This window comes from Octodon degus, unplaced genomic scaffold (genome assembly GCF_000260255.1).
Source record: "Octodon degus isolate 3935 unplaced genomic scaffold, OctDeg1.0 scaffold00001, whole genome shotgun sequence".
Lineage (NCBI taxonomy): Eukaryota > Metazoa > Chordata > Mammalia > Rodentia > Octodontidae > Octodon > Octodon degus.
This window is the reverse complement of record NW_004524577.1, coordinates 33,133,912-33,142,592: the sequence shown is the minus strand read 5'-3', so window position 1 is coordinate 33,142,592 and position 8,681 is coordinate 33,133,912. Positions and strand designations below refer to the sequence as shown.

General features: G+C 39.9%; 1 protein-coding gene across 1 annotated transcript in view; it reads right to left on the bottom strand.

The window, feature by feature from the left end:
* Pde4d (phosphodiesterase 4D) overlaps nucleotides 1-7,873 on the bottom strand; it is a 1,527,171-nt gene extending 1,519,298 nt beyond the window's left edge. The window contains exon 1 of the mRNA XM_004623069.2: nucleotides 7,761-7,873. The gene's annotated coding sequence lies outside the window, so the exon portion shown is untranslated. The remainder of the gene's footprint in view (nucleotides 1-7,760) is intronic.
* Between the last annotated feature and the right edge of the window lie 808 nt (nucleotides 7,874-8,681).

The window sequence follows — 8,681 nt, the reverse complement described above, 5'->3', positions numbered from 1 at the left end:
ACGTACTGTACCTGTGCCAACTCCCCATGATGATTGTAATCATGATGTACGAATGAAAATTTTTAAATACCCATTTTAGGCTTTAGCTGAGATTTCAGGTTGTTTATGGTATATCAGCTAACATTACGCAAGCTGATATACAGAAACTAATCAGAAAATCTAAAACCAAAATGTATTTTCTAGAAGGACAAAACTTTGCTCTTTGCTCTTTGATTTTACTGCATCACTGGATATCTTATATCTATTTCACATGTCTTTCATTAGAAGTCATATTAACAGATGACTGTCCTAACTGGAAAAGATATAGACATTCATTGATTTAAACAATTTTTAAGTACCTTATCTATTATGTAGTATGTAAGAAATACCTTAAAATAAGAGCAAAAATCTAGACTCTAGTCTCTGACAGAGTAGCCCTGGTTTTTCCACCAGGCTTATGTTCCAAGGTCCATAGCAGATGCCTCAAACTAAACACGGTCACAAACCTAATTTATACGTACACAATGTAATGTATTTTCCATCTTAGCAAAGCATACATCATGCATGCTGGCAGCAAGTACTACTATTTGAAATTTCAAAGCAAACCTAGCTCAAATTTCTTTCTTCCTTCCTCACAAGTTTATGGATACAAGATTAGTTCTTGCTATCACAGCAACTCCAACAGAGCTTCATTTCTTCTCCTTTTTCATTTCATTAAGAGCCTTTAGCTTTTCACTCATAGGAAGCACTTTATAGCCTCTCTTTGGCATATCCAAGTCACCAGTGCCATCACTGTTACACTTGGGGACCGTTACTAAGTAAAATAAGGGTCACTGGAACACAAGCACAACAATAACCACAACATTCACTTTATTCAAGACAGCCCCTAAGTAACATCTGGAAAAATAGCACATGCAGCATGGACACACTGAACCAAGAAACAACTCATGTCCTGGACAGGATGGAGCCAGAGAGCGTGAGATTCCGTCACAACACTCAGAGTAGGGCAAATTTAAAATTTATGAATGGTGTGTATCGGAAATTTCCCATTTAACATCCTCAGATCACAGTAAACTGCCAGTATATTAAGCCATAGAAATCAAAACCACAGAAACAGAAAGGGCTAGGTTTCTTTCTCAATTTTATTGTGTATAAAAATTAAGCCCAGTCACATCTAGAACCCACTGCTTCTTTATCTTCAAAATATGGTTACTTAAGGGTTCTAGCTCCTTGGGTGGGGGGGTTCCCTGCTTCAAAAATTATAATTGTATGAGAAGACTGATATATTTCTATGCAGTATTTCCTACCCATACCTCAAGTTTGTCCATTATTGCCATATTAAATACTTTTTAATAATTTTATTGAGAAACAAATAGCAATGAGACAGTTTCAAAACCAACTACTAGCACAGTTTCAATAACTAAAACAATGCATATTGTTGTCTTAGTGGTTATTCATTGTGCAAGATGCAGACATGATATGCTGTCCACAAACACTATTAGAACAAATCTCTCTATTCATTGAATTAAGAGAATGGAGCTGCATATCTATCGTAACTATTTTCAATATGCAGATACAAAATGGTGGTTCATGTGTATCCCCTTTTTTGTTTAGTTTTGTCAGAGAAGGGTATTCCACTGTCATTTAAATATTATAGGTGCATGAATTCAGCAAAATATTCCAATATAGCCCGGTAGCTCATAATAGTAGTGGATTTTCCTTAAGACTAGCAATGTCAGAAGTTATTGACTTGAGCCTTTTACAGCTCAGTATACTAATATGGATTTACTTTTTATACTTCATTTTAATATTTTTCTGCTGGATGGTTAAGACCAAGATAAAGCAAGACCTATATAACAAGAAATGTAGCATTTGTATCTGATAAGGTCAGTCAAATCCCCTCAAGATTTATCCTGTACTGCAGTTTGTAGATCCTTTGTCAGTGTCAGCCTTGTGGATGACACTGGTCACGGCCATTGCTTGACCAATTTGCTCTCTGTGAAAGCCTGAGAGAATGTTTTCTCTCCATGTGACTCTCCAAAGGCACATTCTACATCGTCAATCACTTTCCTCTATGACCCCAAAATCTCCTTTATCAGAAAATTTGGGACACAACTGAGTTATATGACATTACAGTATAGGTTCTCCTATGTCCTGAGTCTTCACTGACCTTCAAAGACTAGGGCCAAAATGTTGGCTGTCCTGGTAGCCCTTCTTTTTCTCTAATTTTTGGTCTGCAAACTTAGGTTGTTAACCCTCCAGAAGAGAAGCTTATTGTTATTATTCCACAACATAGACAGTTGAGCTTAACCTCACTATCTGGCTGAATATCAAATATCTTAGGCATAACATGGAACAGGTATTTTCCATCAAGTATTGATATGTTAGCCTTTAAGTCTTTACAGAATATGAAGAAAAAAATTAAAAATATAAAACAATATTTTTTAAAAAGGAATGACTAACTACATATTTTTATACAGAGGTTTAGAAATCTAACTCTGTACAGCATTGTAGCAGGACAGTCCTGTGACTTTTTTTTGTTGTTGTGTCTTGTTTTCATTTATTACCCTTTAAAAAAAAACCAAACATTTACTTGAGAGACAGTATAGCAGTAACTGGTATGTCATGACAAGCAGTACATATTTGGAAGACCAGAATGACAGGCATTCCAAGCATGACCCTACTATTACATATTGCTACCTTCAGTGCAGTTGCTTAGTTCACAAGTATTAGCATATAGAGTTAGTGAGGGAGAGAATCCTTCCAATTAACTGCTTGTTTCAAAAACCTGCTAAAGATTCTCAGGATCATTACCTTACTCATCGTGTACATATAAATGTGCCATATTAAATACTTTTGAGAAAAAAAAATAGCAATCTCAGAGTAAACCCCTCCTCCAGAATTATCTCAAAAGTTCTATAAACATGAAATGAATATCTACTAGGCTACAGTCTCCTTAAGGAAACATGGCTTATTTATCTGTGTTTCTAGATCTAACTTTTGACTTCTGCTGAACGAATGGTCTTATTAATAAGTAAAAAAGAATATTGTTCCCTGTAATTTTTAATGACTGAAGAAATCCTCTGTTCAGATCACTAAAGCACAAGAATGTCAGGACAATGGTCCCAGATCCAGTTTTCAAAATGTATTAGGAACCCAATTCTTTACATGTAAAGGTTTCCCTCACGAGTGACTGGGTGGGCTGGGCAAGATAAAAGCAGAAAAGGATCCATTATATTCTTAGATATTTTACTTGTTGTACTTCCATGATGAATTCCTCAATTTTTCAAGGGCTCTACAGGTGAAATGAGTGGCTTCCTTTAGTGTAACAAATACTATGGTTTAGGAGAACAAATGCATGACTGAGCAGCTCAAAACAATTGACATATAGGACACAGCTGTGGCCAATATTGCAAAGGGCAGGACGATCTTCCTCAGTATAACTGAAATAGCAGTTTCAAAACTGCTGACAGAACTTATTTTTATTTCTTCTTTTGAGACAGGGTCTCACTATGTAATCTAGCCTGGCCTAGAACTCTCTGAGTAGCTCAGCCTGGCCTAGAACTCCCACCCCTCTGACTCGGCCTCCCAGTGCTGAGATCACAGGCATATGCCATTGTGCCTGGCTCCTGACAGAATGCTCTGAATCCTTCAGAAAGTGGCTTTCATGTTCTAGGAGAACCTGGAAAACACAGCAACTGTGAGTCCCATCTCAAAACTGAAAAGTAAAGAAATGGGGCTGAAGCTCAGGGCAAAGGCCTGAATTCAACCCTAGTGCCACATGGTGGTGTGGGGAGGACTCGTCTCAGTGCAGTAAAGCTACTGGTATTAATTCTAAAGTAATAAACAGATAAAGACTGAGGGTGCAAAAGCTTCCATAACTTTTCAGTAACAAACAGTGAAGACTTGCTTCGCTCTAAAAGTATTCCTCATTTCTGGGAATGTATTTTTAGAAGGACTCTAACCCTCAGGTAGTGAGCTGCTGTAGCAATAATCGCGTCTTGTGTGTACTGGCTAGAAGGCTTCTCGTGACTGCCCTGACCTGCTTCCTTGGAAAAGTCCCAGTCTTCCAAAGAGCTTGATCTTCGCAGTGGGGCCACTTCGGAGGAGCTCCGATCTTCTCCGTGGAGCGCCGGTCTTCACAGTCAGTGTAGAAGGAGGAGAAAGGCTTGATGGACGCCGCAGCTGCTGCTCCTCCTCTGCACTTCATTGTTTTCTGCTGCCCTGAACTGCTGTCTTTTGCCTTGGAGCCAGCGGAGTATGAACTGAAGCCTGCACAACCGTGAGCTGAATAAACCCTTCCTTCCTTCATTTTGAGTGTTGGGTATTTGTCTCAGCAACAAGTAAAAAGTAACTAAGACAGAGGGGTATATTAAATCCTCTCGCAAACTCTCATTGCTATGCTAGTATCTGCTAATCCACTGAAATGGCAGAATTTTTCTCATTACTTTCAAGAGACAAAGACCCAGGCTTAGCGGTATTCTCTGACCTGAGGATGACTCCACTAATGCCAACGCTGGTTCACCAAGATGCAACGCTTCTTGCAATCAGAAGTGGGAGGACATAATTTTGCTGGTGCACAATATAACACGGCTTTATATCACCGCCTGACATTACATTAGTGAGGTGAAACCTGTGGTTATCTTGAAATTAAATGAGTGCCCCTCCTGAGCCAGTGAGGAGAGAATGACCCAAATCAAAATCATTAACTCCCACGAGGTGTGCCTTGGCTTGGCCAAGAGGGACAGTAGCTTCAGTCCGTTTGCATTGCTTTCTGGAAGCTGTTCTCAAGGAGGAAGAGCAACTCTTTAGAAAACACTGGCTACAGGTAAGTTTCCAGGCAGAATTAAGCAATGAGAGCTGTCCTATATTTAGCAAGGAAAAGATGTGTTAAGGAAGAGCTAGTTTTCCAAAAGTTTTCTAACTGGAAATACAATTGAAGAAGTAATACATTGTTTAACTTAGATTTATGGCACTGTATTTGCAGGTAGTGTTAACAGCTTCCAAATGCCAGTGTGTATTCATGGACACTTAGCAGCACTTCATGATGTCATATGTTGCTTCTCTGATACGTCTTTTGTCAAATCCATCTGGCTATGACAGGTAAGCATAGATTTTCAGATGCCTATCTACAAAAGCTTATCTTCTTAAGTCACACAAAATGACACAGGAAGGTAGAGAGAAGAAAGACCATCTGTCACTGTTTGGGTGATATTGTGCTTTTCCCATAGCTCACGATCCACTGTCCTCTGAACTCCTGACACCTCTAGATTCCTTTTCTTAATCTCTTGTCTTTGCAGAAGAAAGATACGTGATCCTGGCATCTCCAGGAGAACAGAAGAGATAAAGGACTCCAGGAAACCCTCATGCAGGATGCAAAGGTTCCTAGTATAGACTCACCAGAACCTGCAGACCTCCTGACCACCTGAATTCTATAGGCAGCTGATTACTATTGAATAATTAAGCACAAGTCATGTGCATTTTATCCATCTCAAAGAATACCCAATAAGATACTGTAAAGAAAGGGAAAGGTAGGAAGGAATCTAAGAGCTTCAGTAAGAGAGCTGCATCACCCCTAGGAAAAGAAGGGAAGCCCAGCTAAAAGCCAGCTCAGGGGAGGGAGATAGCTCAGTAGAATAAGCACTTGCCTAGCAAGTGCAAGGACCTGAGTTCAATACCTGGTTCTGAAAAAAAAAAAAACCTCAGTGGCTAGAGAGATAGCTCAGGGGTCTAAACTCCTGCTTGGCAAGTACAAAGACCCGAGTTCAATTCCAGGTGCTATCTACTGTGCCAGCCTTGGAATCCTGGGCATGCCGTACCAGCCACTGAAACCAGGCCTGGTGGCACACACCTGGAATCCCAGCACTGGAGAGGCTGTGACAGGAGGATCACTATGAGTCTGAACTGCGTAGTGAGACCCTGTAGCAAATAAATCAATAAATACATTTTTTTTTAAAGAATTGTAAAAAGCCAGTTCAGCAACGCAGCTTCTTGCCCACCACTTCTTGCTCCTTGGGGTCATGACCACCTGCAGAATAAGATCATACTTTTCTCACCGAAGAGTCCCTTTCTTCCACTAAGGCAGTTAGGGGTGGATAATTAAGGACCAGTCCGCCATCGTTATTAGCATCTATGGCTGTGGAAAATTAATAAATGAGCTCCCTGTTTCATCTCAACAAAGGAACTCACTACAGAGCATTTGCTCAGACAGTGTGTTGTCAAAAGGATACATTAAGCTTAGATTCCTTAAAGGCTATTTGTTTTATAAATATTTGGTTGATACATAGAAGGATTCCACGCCGATTACGTCTGTCTCTTTTTATGAACATCGTATACCGGTGCGAAACGAAAGGAGTCATATTTCAGAAAGCAAAACTATTGCTAACGATAAAACTTTGAATTCCTAGTGTGACCTAAAAATAAAATTTTACAAAAATGCAGCTAATATGTCTGTCCTATTGGCTAAATCGTGTTAATCATTTAAATAGGGGCAACCAAAATTAAACCGCTTTGAGTCTATTCATGTATTTCATAGGACCTGGCAAGTAGTGACTAGAGAAGGTTATATTTGCCACAGGAACTCATGATTTTAAAAATTCTCAAATGACTTGTTCTTGGGACTTATATGTACCACAAGGGTACACCTTTGAATCTGTTAGTCTAAAGAAAAAAATATTAGTTAAAATACAGCCTGAAAACCCAAAAATATAAGAAATGGTGGCTTGGCTGCATACTGTCTTGAAAAAAAAAATATATATATATATACATATATATATATATATATATATATATAAAATTTATTTGGGGGAATAAAAAATTATTTGCTCTAAGTTCATACCCAACAGCTCCATTATTTTTTATGACAGGCTAGGAGGAATCAGCAATGATTTAAAAGCAAAACATGAACTGATTACATTTACCAATTTATACTCAGTAGTAATTCTGTCAATAGAAGCTATAGAAGATAATAAGATGCTGATGTTTTCTAGTTTTCCATTTCAATCTGTTTCTGCTGCCTTCTAAACCTTGTTAACAATAGAAGTTACCCCCAGCAATTACATAAACCTAACAACAGCTTCCTGGGGTAATTTGATCTGTTCTTACCACAAATGTCAATCTGCACACTTTCTTCTGTTAGGGTTGTTTATCTGGGTGTATTTAACGTACTTCTTATAGGCTTCTCACAACAACTTTGTGGCTTTCCATTCGGCTGTCTACCACATAAGTAGAACCTTCACTGAAGAACAATTTTCCTACATTTGTATCTTTTCAGTTACTCATAGTGTAATGTCTCAGATTAGTTTCAGAATGCAGAAGTCTGCCTCTCCTGGGCTCGGATTGCTGGGAACCTGTGTCCTGGGATTCCATATCATTTGCTGCCCATTTTCCCCAGCTCTGGATGCTGGGGTAAGAAACTTTGAAGCCTACCTGGTTGGGGTGTTCGTTCACCTATGTTTTGACATTTGCTTAAGCATCCTGCTTAACCTGCCTGTTTTTGTACCTTTATCACTTTATAGACCCCATAAAACAAACAGGCCAGGCAAACGCATGGAACAGCCTCCTCGAAAATGCAGCTGGACCGTGATCCATGGCAAAACGCTGGAATACCTATGCCAGCTTCTGGAAGCTGGAAAATTCATCCCGTTGAACTTGATACATATACAACAGTAGCTTGAAAGCGAACCATCTGCTCATTCTGTCCTTTGTCCTTATAATCACTCCCTCCCAGGGCATGTAATTAATTTACTGAGCTTTAAAAAGAAAAAGTCAGGATTACTCACACAGTCCTGAAGATGCAATGTCAGCTCTTTAGGCCACAAACATCCAAGGGTGTGCTAGAACTCAGTGACAAGTACATAGGCACTAAGGCAGGAACTGGCAGGCCTCTGACTACACAAGTGTAGGATTCTTGCTTCTCTACTGCCGGGCTATAATCTATGAAACTGAGCCCAGATCCAGCCAATCAGTTTGCTCCTCATAACAAGTCTAACTGGCTTTGGAAAGCTGAAAGGGCTGCAGTGGAGCGGCATAGATAATATATACCACACAACAATCTGCTTATCTGGAATCACTCTGCCTGGAAAAGCCAGAAGGAATCACGGCTTCATTCTCCGAAGGAAGGAGGACCGGTGATCTGGCAAAACCACATCTGAACGTGGAACAAGAACGATCCTCCAGCCCAGCAGCCTCAAAGGTGCGGCATGAAAGGACTCGAGCTTTGCCGGGAACACAGGGGCAGCCCCAGCAGCCAAACCCGAGCAAACACTCGTCTTCCCTTTTTTTAGTTTTACTAGGAATAATGGTAAGTGAAAATGATACACATAATTTGCTTGGGCAAATAAACCGGCCTCTATTTGATTCTTCTTTTCTATGTTTTAAGTTTTTGTAGCACCATTCGTTATTAATTGTGAGTAGAGGGAAAGAAATTCACAACTAACATCTGCTGAACAAAAAAAAATCAAACATTCTCCAGAACAGCCTTAAAGCTACCTTTCCAGATGGGCAGCCTTTCCTGCCGGTCACAGACACAGAATAAGTGGAGCTGACAAGGAGTAGAGGGGAAAAATCCAACACTTTTCATATCCAGGAGAAAGCACTAAAGCAGACAGTCCATTGGGAAGAAGGGTTACTGCCTGGTTCAGCTGGCCATGGGCACTTAGGCCACGGAAGAATGTTCTGGAGTGGGAGGCTTGGGAAGGAAT